A 23,535-nucleotide genomic window follows, 5' to 3' on the forward strand; every position below is an offset into this window, starting at 1 on the left:
TTGCTTTTTTTTTTCGTCGTTTTCTGCAGGCAATTGAACGCATTCCCTGTCGATTGTTTTTCGGTCAACTGAATCTTATGCAATATGCATTCGAAGCGCGCTGTATGGAAATACCCGCCCCTCTCTATACCGTCACCTCGATTTAATGGAACGTTAACAAATGGACAACGACCATTCGGAAACATCGAAATCGGCATTTTAATCTGTTCTCTTTTTTCTTCTTTTTTTTTTTTTAACATGAAACATGTCGTCACGGTACAATGAACCAGCCTTAGAATGCATTTCGCTTAATGTATCCCGCGTTGAACGGAATATAATACATATGTATTTCTCACGTCATTAAAACGACGATTTATGGGAATGTACAAACCCCATTTCTCCTGAAAAGTTTTAAGATAAGTGTTATATTTGTCTCAAAATCGAAATGATAACGATTGACACAATCATTTATTTGCATGTCAATATATATTTGAAGAGACTAAAAGTAGCAAAATGGGAAGATTATAAATGCATTTGGTTGCAATCAGAAAGTGTAATTAAAAATCTGAATTTAATTGCCGTCCTGGAGCTACTCGAACTCGACTGAACTCAAGCTTTTTGTTAACTCAATTCAAACTTGATTCAACTTAAATTTTTATGAACTTAAATATAGTATATTGGAGATACGTTTCTGTGTTAAAGTTCATTCAGTAATTGTGCTGATGTAGATAATTATTTTTTCCAAACTATCTTGAAACACATTAAAGTACGAAAATATAATACCAAGCAAATTATAAATAAAATATTACTAAATAAAATTGTCCAGTAGAAAGAATCTATAGATGGTCAATCACAAAATAGATCTGAATCTTGAACACAGACAGAATGGACAAAATGACCAGTTTTCTAATTTTTCTCAGAAACTTCATCTCCTTGGTATAAATCTTTTAATAATTTTCGTAAAATCCTCCTCATTGCATTCTGAATATTCCCCTCTTTCTTGCATTTCAGTGTCACTCATACTTGTGTTAAAAAATAAAGAAACGTTTAACGTTTCTGAGCCCCATAAGCGTGAACGTTCGAAGCTCGCGAAGCGAAACGTATTACAGAATCCTCGTCGTAATTAATTCTTTCGCGAAAGAAAAAAAAATAAAAAATAAAAAAAGGAAAGAGGAGCGCGTATTGAAGTTCATTTCACCTGACGTGTTCGTCGACAATTTCCGAAATAATCGTCGAATGGACGAGCGAGGATACTGGACAAATATTCGCATGAATATTTCATCGCGCGGCATTATTATTCCCGGTACTGCGAATTAACGATTTAACGAGCGGCCATCGTCGGCTCGGCGTTTATTTAGCAATTACTCGTTCCACACGGTCGATTGATTCGATCGGTTCTTGTCCGCTCGGTGGCTTCTATCAAGTTTTATCCTCGCGCGTCCAACTTCCGTCGAAACTTTCCCGATGAAAGTCAATGCGCAAAGCTGGAGAAGTTGCGCGTAAAGTTGTATATTTATTGGACGGCCTGTTAATTGCAGGTGAGTTCTGGGGAACTGTTTTTAAATTTTAATCAGCGTTGTTGGATGTCAATGTTAAATAATTCAGCGACGAAATAATTAGTGTTGGAATTTTTAATTTAATTTAACTTTATCGTTGAGGTATCGTCTAATATCAATTTTTTTTCAATTAGATTACAATATATCAATTTAATTTAATTTGTTGTCAACTTGTGCTGAGCTTTCAATTTTATTGCTTTGTAATTTATGGTTTGCTTCATAAATTACATCTTTATTTACGATTAATTTGTTACTAATCAGTATGTAATTTTAATGATAGATAAATATATAACAAGTAGTAAAATTATAATGCAGTAGAATTTAAACATTTATTATTATTTATTATTAAAGATTGATTAAAGTCTGTAGGAAATTGCATTGAAACGCGATTGAGTAATTCGTCATTAAATTCATATTAACCTAACGTCTAATGAATTAGTGCAGTTATCTATAAGTCAAGGATACTGTTTGAGAGTCGAGATTCCTATGAATATATTAGTAAATATTTCAGCAGTAGTTCCAGTATTTAATTATAATTCGTATCGTTAATGAAGAAATTTCATCGAGTGTTCTTCTTCAGATTAATAAAACGCAGCGTAACTGCTTTCATAATGAAATTCCATGTAAAATCTTCATAAACTCTTTGAAGAATAACCAAACAAGTAGCTTTAAAAAAGTATTAAAATCCTAGACGAACTTGATATGAAAAATCTTTCTATTTTCAAACTTCGTTTCTCGACCACGCAAACTATTTCTTCGAAAATAGGATTTCACCTATATTCTCAAACCTGATCAAATAACTTGCTCTAGGCGTATTAAAGAATCAGTGAACATGCATTGAACCATGTTTCTTAATTTCATTTCTCTCTAGTATTGCAGGAAGAGAATTTTGGTAAATTTGAGAAAAATACATACATTCTGTAAAATATATAACTAAGAGTATTACAAATTTAATATGAACAGATACGGCAGAAATATAGTCTCTTTATGTTCTTCCTTTTCCTCGTCATTATAATGCTTCCCACTCCCTTAATCCATTTTTAATCCTTTTTTTAAAATAAAATCTCATCCAGTATCTGCAAAGTAAAAATCTTTTTAAATTAAAGAGAGAATATTCTGTCAAGGGAAACGAAATAAAGAATCTTGAAATTATAAAAATTTAATAAACATTTTCCCTCTGTATCAAACTCGTCTCAACCCCTCAATCTATATATTTCTCTGAGTAAATATTCAAGAGATAAGTTTAAAAATATATTTCCCTAAGAAGAATGAAGTGAAGAACTTTGTAGGTAGAAAAATTCAATAAACATTCTTTTCGTTTCTTACCTTCTTAATTAATTTTTGTGCGAAATTCTATCTATATGCAAATGGTAACGATCTTGGTAATTAATAAATAATATATTCTTCCGAGAAAAATTTAACAGAATACTTTGAAAGTATTGCAAATTTAATAAACATTCTTCCGCCTCAACCAAACTTTATAATCCACTTCTTTTCTAAATAGAATTTCGCCTCATACCTACGAAATAAATTAAAAAAAAAAAATTCTCCCAAGCAAAATGAAATGAAGAATACCTGAAATAAACATTCTTTCACCGCTTCAACGTTAAATGTTGCTCGCTCCCCTTGATTCATCTTTCCCTAAATAAAATTTCATCGAAATGAAATATTCATAAAGATATTTTCAATAAAAGAGAAGCAAACATTTTCCCGAGACGAACCAAGTAAAGAGTTCTAAAAGTACAAGGAATCCGATAAATATTCCTTCTCTTCTTTCTCACCATCATCCCCTTAATCCATCTTTTTTCTCTCTGGATAAAACTCCGCGTATAAATCCGGAACAACAATTCTTCCGACGAGAACCAAACGAAAAAAATTCAATAAATATTCTTCTCTCTCTCTCTCTAATCATAAAATATTTTTTATTTAATCCACTAACGTCCAAACACTCGTCACAAATAAAAAGGAAAATGTCCTTTCAACGGAGAACACTAAACATGGAGAAACCGATCCAATGAATATTCTCAGCTCGACCAATAAATATTATTGCACGTTTTAAGCGAGTTGCGTAATTCGTTTCACCCCGAAATAGTCTCCTTCGTTCTTGCAGCTGTACTTGGGGCTTGTGTGCCCGTTAACTGGCACCGGAAGTAAGTCAATCGACGGGCTGAAGGGGCGCGTTGAGGCGGCGGATCGAAACGGCTGGGAATTAATTCCCTTGTTATCCCAATAACGTATGCGATTCGATCCTTGTTCGCAACAACGTCGCGAACACCGACCCGCTGCTGGTTCATTATCGAGCGCGCAACCCGAGGCTTCGAATAATGCCGCGTACCTGGAACGCTGCCGGCAATTAGGAGGTTTACCTGCGCCTCGGTAACCGTGAACGCCGCCGAGCCGAAACTCCAAGTTTCGCTATTGAATCGCGTCGAGTGTGCCCCCTCCCCGTTACGGTTTGAATTCGCGGGTTAAGTCCAAGTTGTATCTGGCGAGGTTTCGCTCGAGCGAATTATTGTTATGTTAAGCGAGCGGATCGGACGGATGATTGTTCACACTTCGGTTTGTTCTCGCGCTGATCGTACACTCGAAGCGAGTTGAAATTGAGATTGACTGAGCTAGAACTACGTATTTCATTTACCAACAGGTTCTGTGCTTCGATCTTTTCAATTCTCTGTTGAGAAGTGTTGAAGTTTATCCCGAGTCATCTGCGACATTTGAAGACACGAAGCATCGTGTTAATTTTGCAATCGTGTGGTTTGTTAGTAATATTCATGTCGAACTTTAAAATTATTTCTTTTCTTGTAAAATAATTAGTTTTTCTTCATTTTTTATTAAAATTTTGATATTTAACCGCGACGACATGTGCATATTTTTTTTATCTAACGAACCAACCCTCTGTTTAATCTTGTGTTTTAACTGGGATTTTTGAGAGAGAGTTTTGACTGGAAAAATAGGTATAAATAAATGCATATAATTGGTAACTTGTTACTATAATAGTACACACATGTTAGACAGATAAATATTGCTTGTTTAATGTTATATTTGTTGATGGATTTAACAGAAATACACCAAAATAGGCACTACTAGTTTTTGATAATGTAAAAAAACTTGAAGTTACAAATAATAACTTCAATCCGAAGCAATATCAAAATTTTAATACCGATCTTGTTTAATCATACTTCATTCCTTGTACATGCGAATTTTTCTCTCTTCATGACATACTCCTTTATTCACGATATTTTGATATATTTTCCTCAATATTTTCGTCACGATATTAAAAGCCTGAACCTATACATATATTTAGATTATATTAAAGTTCTAAGGCATACGATAAAACAGAGAATATTAAAATGCAGATATAAAACGTTCTCCCATCCTCCAATCTTTGAAATTACGTTCTCAAGAAGTTATAATATACGATACGGCTGAGAATAATAAACTAACAGATATAAAACATTCGCAATCTCTGTATCAAAACTTTCATCAAGTCTGTGCTTTCAACATATTCAACAGAAGAAAATATTAAACTTAGATTGCTGGCACTATATTTGATGCGGACTATGAATTTTAAATTTAAATTTTTCGTTAAAATTGTTAACGTACCGGTATACACTTTCTTTGTCACCTAAACTGACGTATCAAAACTTCGAGTGTCCATAATTTTTCTTTTCAATAACAGTCGCTACAAATTTCGAAACTTTGAAACGGAGAAGTTCACAATGTCCTGAACCTACAGTTTAACAGAAATAAAATAAATAAAACCGAGCGCGTTGAAATACAAATTTCAAATACAATCTTAAAATACGATCAATTTTAAAATACAAAATCGTAGAAAATTTGCAAACTTTTACCCAAGTCTGCCCTGCCAATACCTGAAACGCCAAAAGCAGCAACGAAGATCACTCTGAGATCACGTTCTCGGCAAGTTGCTCAGCCTCTAATCCCACTGCACTTGCCTCCCCGAATGCTTTTCAATTTCCCTTCGCTCGGTCTCTCTGTAGCATTCCCCTTCAGCCAACCAAACTGATTAATCGAAAGGACCCGAATCAACCAAGTCTGACAACTAGGAACAGAGGCTGGCTCGTTTCCAACCAACCACCCTCCGTCCATTCACTCTGGTTCTTCCATCTCGCAACGATTGAAAAGTTTCCATCGTTCATTCGCGAGATATCCGACCGGAATTTTCGACGCTATACCGAATACCGACGAGCACGTGCTTCGCGTATTCAGCTTGCGATCACGCGCGCAATTTTCGAAATGCTGTAGCTCCGAAACGTATGAAACAGCTGGCTTTGGGCCTTTAATTTCGTTGAGAGCCGCAATTTTCGTGCTGCTGTAAATCGCGCGTGACGCGTCTTTGGAAAACGACTCCATCATCTCCTCTTTCTGTTTTTTTCCTCATCTTCCATGGTGGTTGAATAATCTCGTGTCATTTATTTCCACGTCTCTTGAATGTGCGTGTTTCTTTTGGAACGAACGAATCGGTAGATTGTGGATTTTTACACGTTTAGGTGACTTTTGAAGGGCGGAAAAATGTGCAGAGTGCACGAGAAAATATACACAATTTCCGAAAAGATACAATTTTTATCACTATTTTTTAATTTGTTGTGTTTTTAATATTCGTCTTGAGTTATGTTTCTTCAACTGCGTCTGAAGGAAAGAGAATAGATGTATTATTTTTATGTAGATTTTCATGCATTCGTGTACATGTAATGTATAAAAATATATGTCCAATATAGTGAAAAGAAGATAAAGTAAATTATTTACTAGAGCATACAGTACATAAAATAAATTTCAGTTCCATTTTTTTAATTATTTTGTACTTGTAATATATTGATCAGTTAGATTCAATGTGGAAGGGGAAAGTGAATTGGAGTCGAAACTACATTACTTTCTAACAACTAATCAAATTTAATACTAGAACTATCGACATGTAATGTATAAAAATTGTAAAAGAAAAATTCAAGTGTAAGGAAAAAGTTTACAATACCATAGAGAATAGAAATTGTATTCGTATAAAATATTTTATAGATAGATTATTTATACTTTCGTAAATCTAGAAAATTTTTATGAAAAATTACAAATTGGTCAGCTCTATTAGGAAATCTTATATTTTTAGAAGCACCATGAAATGTTTATAAAATCGTGAAATAACTGGAGGAACAAGTCGAGAAACAGTCACACGGGAAATGAACAACGAACAGGAAATTATCCCGTGTGCAGAAGCAAGCGATAAACGTTAGAGCAAAATTCTGGATACACTTGATATTTTTTCAAATTTAATATCCCGGGAAACGAAGCGTCCTGTGGAAAAAAAAAAAATAACTTCATTCTACATTTCTCGCTTATTTTCGCGCGTAGAATAACCACCTGTTGCTTATTCACGCCTATCTAGTCCTAAATTAGCTAAAGTCAAGTATACCTGACAACTCCATTTCCTCGAAAACGAACTCTTAAATGAAAAAAATATTATTCTTCCTTTTCCCTTACTTATTTGCCACAATCTCGAGAACACTCTGATAAAATTTACATGGTAATACTCCAGGTTCCTCACGGCCGAAGCAAGAGCAAATTACCATACCGTCGTTCGGAGTTTCACATTGTCGTTTCACACGTTAAAGAAAGTTCTCTGCGACCTGTCGTCGCGAGCAATGAATGACGGAAACGATTCGTTCGGGGAGAAAATAGACGCGACGAAATGACGGATCAATAGAATCTACGATATGTTCGCGGTCATAACGGACCAGAGGAATTTTTTTCGATGACTCTGCTTGAATTCTCTGTAATTCTCGAACCATTCGTCAAATTAATCGCACCTCCCGCGAGAGGATTTCCACGAAGCGAATTAATCGCCGGCTACGTCAGAAGTCCCGTCGCGATTCGTTTAATCCGTCTTTGGAGATTTGTTGACAGCGAGATGGTAGTACGGAATGGCCGGTTCGTGATTTTATGAATTGAAAGTGGTACTCTTACCAGAAAGTGTTCGGAGCACGAGGCCACAATTTATACTCATTAATATTTATAATACGAATGCAAGTAAATGACGTGTAAATACAGTCGAGATTATGACTGTCGACAGAGGATCGTAGCATGTGGAAGAAATTAACCTAATGAACACGCTGATCCTCGCGATATTTATATTATGCTCTCCACTTCAATTTCCTTCGTGAGAGCTTTTGCACTTTAATCACCGGCGTTTATACTTTAATTACAAGTTTAATATTACATATAACGTGAATATTAATATTTGTCGTTCGTCAAATTACTCTAATTTCGCGATCCAATTCCTCGTCAGCCAAAATATTCCCCTCCCTTCTGTTTATATACCCATTTCGTTACTCTAAATCTGATTTAAAACGGGCCCGATAAACGAAGGAACAAGGAAATTCGAAATTGCCATTTGGCGTTCTCGGTTTCACGTTTATTACCGGACAATCAGCTTCTTGCTCAATGGAAGGAGGCCGTTTGAAAACGGATGAAAACGAAAACACGGCCGCGCGAGCGTGAATAACTCACTCGTTACAACGGGCACAAAGCGGCATTCGGCGGATCGTTGGAAAATTACATGCAGCGGCAAATTGCAATCGGGTTCAGCAGCCGTCCGTCATTTGACGGATTATATAATGACGGTAATTTAACGGGGCGGAGTTGGCAAACGCGAAAATTTGAAGAGTCAACGTTTTCAATTCCGGGATTTGACTGGGAGCCGTCGAAATGAATTTATATCGCGCGCGATATTGTTCTGAATTTAGTTGCGCGGCGGGAGGGGGAGGAGGGACAAATGCAATTTTCTGCATTAACAATCGTCCGAGTTCTTTCTTTTTTTATTTTTTATTTTTTGTTGTTTAGTATAATTTATGCTCGAAATTATATCCAACGAAATTGCATAAAGGATAAAAAGTGTTTAATACGCGAGGTGTACATAAAAAAAGAAAAAAATATAAATATTCCATAGACACGCACAATCTTGGTAGTTATTTATTCGACGTGAGATTTCTACATCCTTGTTCTCTGCAATACAATGATTAGTCGAATAAATCAGTTGAATTCCGAGGCCGGTATTTTTAATATTCCACGGGCGAAATTTAACGAAAAGGGAATAATTTTGTACAAAATTGATCGACGAAATATTGAATCTGGAAACTGCTCTCACATCTAACGTGATGTCTTTCATTTGTGACTGCTACCGAATAAACAGACGAGAATTAGACAGAGATTCATTTTGTCCAATCAATATTACACCTAACAATATATTCTGAGTATTTCATACATAATTTCGTACATCACGTATATTCTTAAAATCGAAATAATTCTATAGAAGAGTAGTTATATCTGTAAACGTTTAATTCTAAAATTCTATTTATGAAAATATGTATATATGTTCATGACACAATCTATATATATATATATATAATGTGACATATTCTTTGAATTATTATTTATTTGGGATGGTCACATGAACGATAAACTCTTTAACGACCACCAAAAGTGTTACACGTTGACAAGCGTAAATGACATCTATTATCAATTAGTTAAGAACTGACTAGATTTATCTGTTTAAAAAGCTCTGAAATTTTTCTAGAAAGCTAAGTCACAGAAGGAATCTGAAAAATTCCTAATCCCTCGAGGACCGCGTCAGACACGTAATTCTTTAGCTCCTAGTTATCTTCCACCCGCAGTTATTATTCGACGTACGACATTCGCCCAAGTGAATATTATTTCTCTGCCGAGTATACAGAGTGGCTCGACTGGCCTCGGCGAACGGAACAACCGTTTAAAGGACCGTGCCCGTCCCTGTTACGCGTGGAATTTCAAAAGCCACCTTCGTCTGGTCTCTCGTCTTCGTTCGAGGGCCTCCATGAAATTCCGCGCCGATGCTACGAGAGGACCAGCGCCTCGTGCACCCGCTTCACCGACGACATTTCCTGTCGGTCGAGGCTCCCCAGGAATTTTTATTGAACATCTCCCTCCACGGAGAGAGAGAGAGAGAGAAAAGGGAACGAGAAGAAAAAGAAAAAAAGGAACAAGGATGAGAAACGGAGAAAGAGGAGGGGGGGGGGGAGAAACAGGGTTACTCTACCCCGGAGAGGAAGAGCGTGTCATCGATTTCGCATCAGGAACCAACCCTCTCGATAAAGAAGCTCGATGGATCGGTCTGGCGGACTAGACAACTTAATTAAGGGACGTTTACCAAGCGACGCTGGCCCATCTCATCCCTCCGTCTAACTCCGCGACCCTTTTGCCACCCTTAATAAACGCTGGCTCGGGTCGATGCACCGGGAAACGAGCGAGTTAACTGGGTCACGCGTCGTTTCGCCGTGTTGCACGGCTCGCCACGCCGTGAAATTAACCTCGCGCTCACACTCGCGATCTCGATCTCGATCTCGCGCTGGCTGGCTGGCTGGCTGGAGCAACAGCCCCGGCGTAATCGACTGGCAAAAATTAAGACGCGACACTTGCCGGCGTTTGCCAACGGCTGAGCATAAAGGGATTGCTCGTTGCCCCGGGGGAGTTTGATTGAACTGGGGAGATGGTGGAACAGGCGTGTGGAATTTCAGAAGGTTCGCCACAGAGGAGTGGGTTCGATAGAACGAATGTACAGCGTGTTTCGTTTCACACTCTCTCTCTCTCTTTCTCTCTGAAAACGGTGGAATATCTCGCGAGAGATTAAAATTGTCAAAAGCACGTGAAGCGAGAAGTGTTTGGTTTGGAAGGGGACACTGCATCGTGTAAATTATTTTCCTGCAACTCGAGCCCGGTGGAAGAGATTCTAAGAAATTCATTTCTCTTAATGGAACATAGAGTTTCGAATGCGTTTGGTCGATTTATGTAGCTGTTTCTCGCAAAGGGAGAATATACGCGTGTGTTTACGAGATTGATAAATATTCTTGATTATATCAAATATGAAAGGAAACACGCGGATGGTCAGTCACTTATTGTTGAGTTTCTACTGTGGAAAATGGAAAAATCGAAATTGGAAAAAAAGAAAGAACGAGCAACGCGTGCTTCTTAAATCATTTTTAATAATTTTAACTTTGTCCTAATTCACTGGGACGCGAATTTTATGCATTGAAATTAAAATTTTTACGAACATCGCTTAAAATACGAGGACACATTTTTTATCGTGTATCCCGATTTTCCGTGAAATCTGAGCATTATATATTTTCGTCGTGCTTCAACGTTTCCTGCAAATGTGTAAAAATGTGTCCTCCAGACGCGAGAACGTAAGAACGTGATTACACTGAATCGTTTGAACGAATTCTCTTCGGTGGAGACTACGAGCCAGCTCGAAACGACCAAAATGAAATTGAGAATTTATGAAATGGAGAATTCGTCGACGAAAAGCATATTCTCTCTCGTTCTTTCTTTTTTTTTTTTTCGAACAGACCGCTCGATAATCTGCCACCTGTTAGGCTTAAAAGCGTCAGACGCGTCGTTAGAAGCAGAGCGGCCGGAAAAATGGCCGACTATAAACAGCATAGAACGATATATAGTAGGGTGAGACCGGCGTCGTAAATAACATCGTCGAAACGAGTCGCGAGGATTTATCGTGACGATTTTTCGCTGAAACGAAAGGCGCTCGGTTTATTTTCGCAATAATGGCGGCGAGAGATTCCTTGGACACTGGAGGAATCTCATCCTCTCTCGACGTGCATATATTCTGTTTATTTCGATTAAATTTATCTTTGGATCAACTGTATTACGTTGTAGTTCTGCAATTGGTAAAATCATTGCAGTTTCTTATGTAACTTTCAAATTGCGTTTTTATTTCTTATCTGCAGACGATAGGGAGTAATTTAAATTTAATAAGTAAGCTATTTTAATTGAAATTCATATCCCTGAACATGATTTGTTGTGTATTGAAAATGAATCTGGTTTTCAAATTTTGTTCGTGTTTTGAATATTAAATCAAAAATCAATATTTCAGAATGCGAATTTATGGAATTTATTGTGGTATTTTATACTTTTCTTATACTTTTGTAACAAACACTATTTGTTGGTATTGATTTTATTATTATCAAACAATGTTGACACAATATTCCAGATTCAGAATATGAATTATTAATCTATATTAATTATTAAATGAATAATCCAATAATGCATTACAATATTGGAAACACTTCTGTTTCTTTAAATTTTATGAAATTGTTGGATTCCAATATTCTAAAAATAAATTTGCATCGACTTTTCCCTCAGTAATTCTCCCTTAAATGTAAGTGAAGTAAAAATCTAATCCCATTTCTCGAAGAATTATGATTTCTTTATAGTTTTAAAATCATTTACATTTTAAATTCGCGGGCTTGCTGCAGCCCAATGTAATTAATAATTACATCACACGTTGATACAATTTATATCAATATCTGAACAGTTATTATTTTATCATATTATTACTCCGCAAAGGAAAATTCATTTCCAAAAAAAAAAAAAAAAAAAAAAAAAGAAAAGAAAAATTGAAAACCCACTTAATGGTTAAGACACGAATAATCTAGGTCGTTTCTTAAACCCAATCGATCGTGAACACATACCTAGCGTTCGACTGATCTGGCGGCCATGGAATTCCCATCGAAAGGTATCGCGAATTACTTCCATCGCGGAATTTTCATCTCGACCTGTCGAGTCAGCTGCCGGTCCGAATAATTTCCATTCCTTCGTTTGTTTAATTATATCCTCGTCACCTCGGACCTTGGACCAGCGTTATCGAGCTAAGTCAGCGCAGTTATCACCGCAAGAACGAAGAAAGAAGCAAGAGAGCTCTGCCAGAGAGCTCCCAATATCTCGCAAACGTACCGTCGAAAATTCCCGCCTGCAAAGCTCCTCGAGGGCGGCAAGTTCTCTCTCTGCAGTCAGGGGAGAAGTTCGACAGAGATTTCTAATATAATTGGAGCTGGCTTGGAGCTTTGTGGTTGACCAATTGCAGTTTCGATTGCAACTCGAAGTTTTGGATCATTGGATTCGGCGAGCCTGAATTGGAGTTGAAATATACGTTCCGCGTGATTAGTTTCTTTCTTGTCTCATCGACAGCAAAACCTAAAGAGAAACGAAAGGAAACTAGAATTTTATCGCACAACTAAATTCACACTGAGTTGTTGGAATGAAACTATAGTGATTATGATAATTTATATTTATATCGCTATAAATAAATAATAACTCTGTAATTAATTTTAGCTGTTTATATAAAAATATTATCAATATCACAAAATATACAATTACTAATAATTTAATGAAGATTACATAATGAAAGTTAAATGACGAATAATTTCTATAAATGAAAGTTAAATAACGAAATAACGAATNAAAGAATTTCTACTATGGCTACAATATATATATATATATGTGTGTGTGTGTGTGTGTGTGTGTGTGTGTCAGTAAACATTTCTATGGTGATAATAAAATTAATAGCTATTTTTAAATATTCTATTGTTTATATTAAATACACATCTCGACGGAACTTTAGATGTCGTTGATCTAAATTCTTCGAAGTAGAGGTCGCTACAAAACAGTGTGTCTTAACGACATCTTTAAAATAAAGTAGCATTTAAAATAAAATGAAATATTAATTCTTGTTCGCGAGAACGAGAGGCGCGGAACCGGAAATAAAGGAGGACGGACGTAACACCGAGAAAAAGATCGCCCCGGAGAGGTGAACAGATTGTCGGACGTCGGTTTAAGCCGATTTCCACGACAGAGACTGCACATTAGCCGGGTGTTAATGTTACGCCAAGTGGAAACGGGAAGTGGAACTCGTTGTATCGCTCGAGGGGGTGTGGGAGGAAGAGGTGGAGGGTGAAGAACAGTCCGCGGGCTTTAAAACTAAACGCAGTTAAATCGAGTGTGTTATGCACCGGAACAACGTCGCGTGCAGCTAACGTTGGAGGTTCCAAGCGTTCCTCGGCTTCTCCGCTCGTGCTACCAACACCATTTGAATCGTTTAGCCATCGAGCTTCGAGACTTGACGTGTGACTTCCGCGCGATCCACCATCCGCATCTTCTAACGACTTTCATTTGGAAAAATTGCACGACGCGAGCTTCCGCTGCTTCCTCTCCGCGTCAGTATTTTTCTTTTTTCTTTTTTACTTGGCTTGGAATGTCTTGGCGATCGTGCTATGAATTTTTATAAATTTTGAGAAACTCACTGGATATATCCCACTGCAACTGGGAATGTAAAAATTGTATAACGGAACGCGGAAACAAATTTTTGAAGGGAGAGTGAATCTCTAACGATTCGTAAGAATGAATCTGGCTGCTGTTGTCAGAAGTGATTAATCGAGTTATTGTAATTAGAGATTATACTCGTTGCTGGAGGTTGTATGATTTAAGAATTGATTTTCGAATTGAGAATTAATTTCTGAATGGAATTTTCAATTTAATCGAGCTTCAATCTGGGATAAATTGAATTTCGCAAGAATCTCAATCATCTTAAAATTTAGTGAACTGATATAAATCCTGTAGTTGCTTGCAATCCAACGATTTGACTATTTGAAGCTGAATTGATGTTTGGAACGATGCAATATAATCTCTAATATATTTTGACGATGTTTTGAATATTTCAACGTAGAATTATCAATGTGGTTGAACTTCATCTGATCATCAACTGACGAATCTACTTAACTTGTAACTCTCTCTCTCTAGCAACGAGAAGAATCGTCTTATCATAATACGTACCATTTGTTTCTTTTTAGCAAGTTTTTCTATTTTTGAATTAGCAATAAATGAAATTCTACATACTTTCTTTTAATGTCGAAACAATTACTGAACCGTTGAATCTTTAAACAGTTAACGAATGAAATAATACGTTAATTCAACAGGCAGTTGTTGAAAGTTAAGTGGAATCCTTGAATGTCTGATGTCTCAGAGAAATTGCTTGTTTGACGAGGCTCGTTCTAATCGCAGGCATTTTCATTCCCTCTTTCGTTGCAACAGAACGAAATCCCCGGTCTAAAGGGAGGTCTCCCTTATCCCCCGAACTTTCCGGCGAATTTCGACTTGATTAAATTCACCTCCCACTCCCCCTGTACCCTGACCTTTCCTTGGAACTTCACCACGAAATTTCCAAGCCATGGGTTTCTGGGGAAAATTGCACGCGCCGGTGTCTAAGCGTGACTGAATCATTACTCAGGCCGGTGATTAAAACCAGATGGCGAAGTTTCGTGTAACATAATTTCAGATCCTCTTATGTTGTTTCAGATTTCTGCCAGCCTCGTCCTGTCCGGCTCTCCTTCCCGCAGTCAGGTGAGTGGAAGCATTAATACCGTAGACGGTGCTATTACTCGTAAAATATTACTGTACTATCACGTTAGACCGCGGATTTTAATGTATTCGTAATTTCAGTGAATTTCACAGCGTAAAATTGCAAAGTTATAACACATAAAATGATATGAAAAGTCTCCAAATATATAGTAGGCTTTTATGATATTCGAACCATTAAAAAATTTGGTAGAATAATTTTTCTATCAATTACGGTCTAAAAGATATAAAAATATGAACAGAATTTTCCGCACAAATCTGCGGTCTAACTATTGTTAATTTATTAAGGATAGTGCGTTGTAATGTTGATAGCAATAATTCATCATAGTATTGTTAATATTTCAATTTCTCGAAATTTCGTAAATTTATTTATAGAGTTTAAATGGAATGTATGCTGTTGAAAAGAATATTAAACGAGTTGAAATTTCTTTCCACAGTATTATCAAGAAGTAGAATTTTGTGAAAGTAAATGAAATGTCGCAAAATCTGAAACGAATGAATATTCCTACAAATTTGTATTTTTATAACCTTAGTTAAAGAAGATGAAATTTATTTTTGTATAACTTTATTACTATTATTAGGGGTAAACCTGTTTAGGAAATTACATGGATGTGGAAATTTTGTTATACATTAATAATAATCGTACGAAATAAGACATGAATATGTTAATACACGAGTACACATGGATTAAAACATGAATGTACTAATTATACGTGAGCTTACAAAATTATGCTAATTAACAAAATGTTCTTTGTGAGATCAAATGCAACAGGTAGAGTAAAAAATTTGTCAAACTGATTCGTATAAAGAGTATCATTGCATTATATTTCGAATAGCCAAATGATTTTTCAAAAAATTAAAACTCTCACGAAAATATTCGAACACTTACCATACTAACTTTTATGCATATATCACGTGCGTTACATGAAACACATTGAAATTTTACTGATAAATAAGACAAAGCTACAATGATTGTATTTATAAAAATGTCAAATGTATTTATAAATTAATGTCAAACACGCGATAAAAATATATTCATAAAAATTACTCAAAAGTATTCGAATATTTTCGCAAGCAAATATATATTGAAACCTTTTGTAGCAATTCGATAGAATATCACGAACTCTATTCGATAATATAGCAAGTAATAATTAAAATTCTTGTTAATATGCCAAGTAATAATTCGCCTCGTGGAAAATTAATGTCAGATTGATTAAAAAAAAAAAAAAAAGAAAGGAAAAGTAAAAAGGGCAAGCAAAGTTTCCGCGTTTCGCTCACGGAATAAAGACAAATACAAGCATTAAGAAGCCATGTTTGCGCGGAACTGCGCGTGCATAAGAGACGCAGTTACCGAAAGCAGTTTGCCGAGTAAATAATATTCCGAGTTTACGCAGGTTCCAGCATGAACTGCTGCCACTCGCGTAGAAATTTCAGTTCGTGTTTGACAGCTGTCTAATTACCTTCAGCCTTCCCTTCAATCAGCATCATCCGATAAATTCGTCTCAGAAAAATTTCCCACCGACCTCTCTCACCTCGTGTGGAAATTCAGTTCGAAGAGAAATGATTAAATATTCTCTTTGGAACTGGATTCTCTGCGGAACAATTGCTTTCATATGGAAATGAGAAGACCCTCCCTCGAGGGTTGTAGAAGAAAGAAAAGAAGATAGATTCGGCTGAAACAGAAATTATATGATAACGAAGAACTATGATTTCGAAAATTTAAAATTTCGACAGATTCGTCTTCCGTCGAGTATTATCCCGAAGAAATAAACATATCGCAAGGAAGAGTTCCAAAAGTTCCAAAGGGAAATTCGAAAAAGGTATCCGCAGTCGTTTGTGCTGGGACGAGAGGCAAAATCGATTCAGCGGTGAAAAAAACGAAAAAAAGAAAAAAGAAAAAAACAGTGTCAAAGGGGACGATATGACGCAGACGAGTTTTGGAAGAAAAATTCATGTTTGTGGCTTTGAGGCGATCTATAGAAACGTTGTACACGACGCACACCGTTCGGGTTGTATCGGTAAAGGGAGGGAAAGGTTAACGCGAAAAACGAGAAAGAACGAGCGAGATGATTGCGTCTGAAATTGGTAGGAAGGGTGATGAACGGCGAGTCGAGTCGGGGACAGTTAGAGAAATACTCTCCCTGGGGAAAGCAATTTTTAACGACGCGTCCTTCGTCGAAACACAACCCTTGCCGCAATAACTCCACTACGTGACGCGAAAATCGCGACACCCGAGGGCGCAGGGTGATTCCTTTCTCGTAAACGAATCGAAAGGGCAGCATCGTGTTTGAAACAGATGGTAGAAAACTAGTACTGCGAGTTTTCGTTCTTTTAGGACCGGCTGTACTTTATAGGCTGTAGAGAAATAAATAAATTTATTATTAATAATGGAAATTTCAGTGAATGATGTTTTTGTAAAATTTTGGCAACGAGATGTCTTACTTTATGTTTCATTCCTTTCGTTAGAAAATAAGAAATTTCCTTTTTTAATTTATTATTATTAGTAACAGAGAAATTTATTAATACTAATATAGACATTTTTATGATGTTCCTGTATTAAAAATATAAAATAATTCAAGTTTCTCTAATGGTAATAAATTTCTTATCTGAATAGAGAAATTTGTTACTAATTGTTTTCATTTGTTACTAATAACTGGAAATAAAAATTCTCGTGGTATTTTGGAAAGGAAGATACAGTTTCTTTTCCCTGTTAAAAAATAATAGATTTCTATTATTAAGAGTAGAAATCTTTACTTATAAAATGACGAACAAACGTTGTTCGTATAGTCGGTAATAATCAAAGAAAAAATTCACAGCTGACGTACATATAATCACGCTCCTTTTCACGTAATTCTACCCTCGATTCAGATCTCGATTCAACTGAACTTTGAGTTAAAGTACTTGCATCTGGATCGTATCCACCCAAAGCTCGAATCAAATTTGACTTGAATTGACTTTTCTATTTTCAACAATCTCAACACACCAACGCTGTCAAAAAATTCTAGAACAAATATCTCTCTCGAACGCGAATATTATCGAAAATATTCTACACTTCAGACGTTCCTTCAAATCGTATCGCCGAGCAAAAGGAAAGAAAGAAAGAAAGAAAGAAAGAAAGAAAGAGAACTCACCCCGGAGACTCGTAGTTCGCAGTTCGACTAGTCGACCAACAACGAATCACTTTTCCCAGCTATTTTTCTCGAAGCAGCGGCGAGCTTCTCCCAGAGAGATTTCTTTCCGGGCGATCGGACGCCGCTGGATCAACGCTTTCCTCGCCGGTGTGAAATAACACAGGGAATAATGGCGGCCGGAGGAACAACGTCCGCGTGTCCCAATAGGAGGGAACGTGACAGGCGTTATCAGGGGGAAAGAACGCTGTCGGTGTGGAAATCACGAACGTGCGGAGTTGCCACGGTGGCCTTTTCTCTCGCCGAAGAACGCGAGCTGAAGGAAGAAACGGAGGGAAGGAGAAGTAGAAAGGGTTGGTTGGCGACTGAGGGAGGGTGGATACGGTGACTGGCGACGGATGAAGAATGCATCGACCAAGTGGTCGGCTGCGTAACGTCGTTCTTCTCGAGATTGAACTGGTGGAAAGAGAGCGAAAGAGAAGAAGCAAAGGGTGGTGGAAGGTGGAAGGTTGGTGTATCGGAATGGTGTTTCTGTTTAACGAGGGTAAAAGAGAGTATGATGCATTGAGGAAAGGTGGAACGCGGAGAAAGTGGTGAACTTATCTTGTGGTTTTTGTAGCTACAGTTTCGTAGCACAAACTGGAAGGAAATGACTTGGACGTTGCTTTATCTCTGAATGAATGAGAATTTGTTCAATATTGCTTAATTAGTGAGTATTACTACTCGGAAGCTGGAAGAAAACTACAACGCGTAACGAGAGTTAAAAGAGATTAAATGAGAGTTTACAGATCTGTGGAATTATCAGAAATTAATCAATTCTTTTCGTCTCTCTCCCCATTGAGTTTCTTGTATTTCAATATTTACAGTCAATCGATACATTTGATGACCGGTGCAAATGGAATGAAAAATTGAAAATCGCTGAGCGCACACGGTGTAAATATTCATAGAACTGCGAAGAGAGAAGGAAATGCGGAATTGCTCAAACGCAAACAGCAGAGACGAGTCAATGAGATCGAACGTAACCGGCGGGATAACAGACCAGTTGGAAAAGAAGGGAAATGAAAGAGAGGAGATAAAAACACTGAAAAGAAACCACGATGAGCGCGTGGTGGAGGGGGCGAAAGACAAAAAGGGAAAAGAGAGAAAGAGGAAAAGAATAACAGGAGAAAGCAGCGAAACACAAGTGAAAACCAGCGGCATCCGCCAGATGAGAAGAGAAGAGAAGAGAACAGAGGAGAAGAGGCAAAGTGGAATGAACCGACGAGCAATGAAAGGAAACCGAAAGAGGCGTTGGTGAAAAGGGTTGGGAACGGGTGCTGGGTAGTGTGTGTAAGCAGGCAAAAGCAAGAAGAGAGTCTACATCACCTTGCGTTCTACTTGACGGCACTTCTGCGTCGTCGCTTGCTACTTCTTTCAGCTTCCGGTGGCGCGCGTCGTCCCCACCTTCCTCTCGTTCCGGCGTCGCGAATCCTTGACGGGTCGCGCGCCCAAGGCAACCATCCCAGCCTCGAATCTACGAACGTCGACTCGGTTTAAGCAGCCTGGCACGCATCGACGATCACGAAAAGATGACTCCGCGACGAGTTTTCTCGTTCTAACGCCTCCGACCGAAAACCAACCGACCCGAACGGACTGCTACGCTCCTGGCGAACGATCGGGATTCGTTGAATCGTTGATTGAAGAACTTTCAGACGGGTTTCACGGTGCAGCAGTTTTCTACGACGTAGTTGAAATTAAGTTTCAATTATGTTCTACAATATATCTCTGGTATTGGAATTATAATCGTTGGGTGAATGATATGAGATCGTTGAATCTTTGATTGGAGAATGTTGACAGGTAGCAATAGTTTACAACGAAGTTGAAATTAAGTTTTCAGAATGTTCTACAGTATTTGATATTGTGTCTTATCGTTAGTTGAATCTTTGATTTAGGTGAACATGTTCTAGAAACTATCTAGTATTAAAATTTTGCTTTATAGTTAAATTGTATCAACAAATTCTTCTTAGATCTGTTACTGATCCTTTCACTTGTATTTCGACAACGTATGTATATTGTTAACAATTTTTCCAATCTGTGTATCGAAATTCTTACTTCTTTGTCGTCAGTTTTTGAAACGTAACAAATTAAAAGACACGTAGACGTACCCGATAATAGATAATAACATAATGAAAGAAAATTTTTTAAACACAATTGAAATTTAATTTGAACAATCTAATATCGAAACGACAAGTGTGAAATTTCAAAAGATTTCCGAAACTCAGGACCATTTTCACACGGTTCTCTGCTATTCCTACAAATCAGCTGCTAATTTTATAAATTCGCAAAGATACATTTACCGCAGGAAGACCTGTTTTCACACAAACGCTTGAACGTCGTTGCAAATTCTTTCCCATTCACCAGGAAACATCCAGAAAGCCAGTGATTCGTTCTGACTCGTCCTCGATACCGACCAGCCAGCCAGCCAGCCCGTTCACCACGGAATTTACATTTCGAACCAACTTGAAGTCGACGCTGCCGCCGGGAAGTTGGTTTCCGGGGCCCCGAACGAAGTTTCGTCGTTCCCCGAGCGAGTCGTAATTTTTGCGCTGGACGCGGAGTCTGCCGGCGGTCCGCATTGCAGATCTCCCAGTTCACGACCCGGGACCAACCGCCGGTGATAAACCGGAGCGTCGTTGATGGAACGCTGGTGGAACGTCTTAATTTCATGCATTGAGAACGGATCGATGCGAAAGCCCCATAAACGGCCTCTACCAACGTTCGTTTCCGCGCCAGTTGCTGCGCGCTTTTACTGCACGCCCGGGTATCGTCAAACTCGTGACGTGACGCATCAATCGTCGTTCGTTTATGACGAGCATCGCGCGAATGGCTCGGCTATACTGCATCTTGCAGGACGATCTGTTCGATTATGGCCTGTCATTGACGATGAAGATGATGAGTTCTGTGGAACTACGTTCTGGAACTCTTTTAAATAGAGACGTTTCATTTTATAAATAAAGAAGCTTGTTTTCTTTGTAAATGAAGGAATTTAATTCGCCGACGGTTGGTTGAATTTTGGAACACTGTGTCAGAAAGAAGAAATATGTGAAATACAATTAGATTCACGTGGCGCAACGATAATATTAGGAGTTGTAGAAATTTATTAGGAATCGAAGAGGTTGAAAGAATCCTATCGCTATCGGTCAAAAAGCATAGCTGCACGTTCTGTATACGAAATATCGATACATTCTGATATATGTATGTCAAACAGTGATTTCTTTCTGAAATAATAGATTGTATATTGCATGTAGAAAATGAACATATCTATCGTTGCACGAATTAATCGAAAAATATAGACAGAACATACAATTTAACTTCATTCTAACTTTTGCACAATAATATTAAAATTATGGCAGAAATAAAAGAACGAAAGAGAAACAATATATGCATATACATGCTTACTACGTAAGAAAAATGAAGTTTAATAAATTTAAAGTAAATAGGTTAACCAAAACTGATTTTTTAATTGTCATAAAAAATAATTACTTGATAACAGATACTAAGAATCTATTAACTATTGTGTTAAATAAATAAACTTTGAATAGTTTTCTTTTTAATCATGAAAAATAGTGAATATAATCGTTAAATATATCATAAAATTAAATTAAACGTGAAAAAAGTTGGTGACTAAAGCAACGAGGATTTATCGACGAATAGATTAAGTAGATTTGAAACGTTTCCTTAAGACCGTGATTCTAATGCAAAATGATTCTTTGAATACGCTGGAACATACACAGCGGATAAAAAGCATTACTGATAAAAGCAGGAAGATTTATTAATGGGTAGGCTGAGCGGATTTAATTGCTTGAAGAAATGCAAACGTGACGTAGAATGTCTAGATGAAGCTGAAGATAGTCGAAGATTTCGCGTCGGATAGAAGAATGCAGCTATTGTTGCAAAATATTTATGGGTAGAACGTGCAGAGCGTTAAAAAATTAAAACGAAAAAAAGAAAGAAAAACGATCCTGAACTTGCAAGGTCGAGATGAAAGATTCATAAAGGTCAGGGTGAAAGATCTCTGGGCTCGAAAACTCAAGGCGGAAAAGTTGCGGTGTTGAAAAGTCAAGGTGAAGGAAAGCCTTCGGCCGTGAGAAAGCTGAAGATCGTGCGCCCACGAGATTCAGATTAAGCAACTTCGATCTCGGCAACTTTGACCCTAGAAGGATCGAACTTCACTGCAGGTTCAATGTTTGAAACAAACATCTTGTTTCTTCAGACAGAGAGTTCTGACGTGTCGCACACTGAAACTGGAAACTACCCCATTTTTTGGAACGCGAGTGCTAGAAAAACACTTTGCGCTTGAAACAGGGGAAAATAATTGACCTCAAGTACGAAAGGGAGCAATTTATTTTACTTTAAGCTTGCTACGATCCTTGAATTTTCATATTTTGCAATTTTGCTGTCGTTTTGGCAAACAAAAAAGAAGTTTCAGTATTACTGCCACACTACGACAGTATGACAGGTTCATTTTGCTTTTTTACAATTGCTGAAGAGATATTTCTTTCTGTATGTTTTAATTTTTGTCATTGAAATGGCAATGATTTGTACGCAAAATTGCAATACTTTGGTACGTATTAAAAATTAATAGTAATTCTACTGTTAAGAAAATTTTAAACATAAAATTGAAATCATGCATAGTATCATACATCTTTTATACAAATTTTATTCAAACAGAAGATTACTGACAGGAAATGACCGAGCCTAGCAAGATTCAAATCTAAATGAAAATTTCAAAGATAAAAAAAATAAAATTGCACAAATATCCATAATCTAATTATTATACAAGAATACGAGAATCTCATTATTGAATAATAACCATCGCGAATAATTGGAATATTTTTTTAAATTTTTCTACGCGAAGAGAAGTGTCGTGAAAGTTACTGAAAATATAGATTGAACGTTTAGGACAATTTAGAAAACATTTTACCTCGAAAATTATTGAAAGACAATTGTTTCAGCAACAATTTCACTCCGAGAATCGTTTAAATTTAGAATTGACAATTTTAATAAATGTAAAACAACGAAACTAGAAAATCGTTGGAAAAATAGAATAAATCACGAGGAAAGTGTTTTAATGAATAGAATAACGATATTTCAACTCGATATTTTTTTTTTACAAAGTTTTAATCTTGCACAAAACGTTACGATATCGGAGCGCAACGATATTTTTAATCGAAATATTTCGTTTACAGATTTTTCACAAATTTTTCTGTAATTAAATCAAAAACCCAGATGAAATTTCCATGTTGATATTAGACATCCTTTTTCACAACCGTTTTATTGAAAACTGTTCAACGATAATTGGGAAAATATTGACGAAATTTCGTAATAATCCATTGTATGAAAAAACTTTACATTCCAGATACGCGACATGGCTTAGAAATACTTTCAATTAAATTATCTGCTGCATATCTCTTTTTTTCCAAAAAAAAAAAAAAACGTTTCATTAGCGAAATAAAACATAAAGATGGTGATCGTAACAAACAAATTTCGCAATTAGTTAATTTCAAATGGTTTAATCAAACAGTTTTGATGAAAGAGGAAGCTTTCAATTAAAAATATCAATGTTCAAAAATATTTTTCTAAATATT

The sequence above is a fragment of the Frieseomelitta varia genome, unplaced genomic scaffold (genome assembly GCF_011392965.1).
Source record: "Frieseomelitta varia isolate USP_RPSP 00005682 unplaced genomic scaffold, Fvar_1.2 scaffold_196, whole genome shotgun sequence".
NCBI classification, from domain to species: domain Eukaryota; kingdom Metazoa; phylum Arthropoda; class Insecta; order Hymenoptera; family Apidae; genus Frieseomelitta; species Frieseomelitta varia.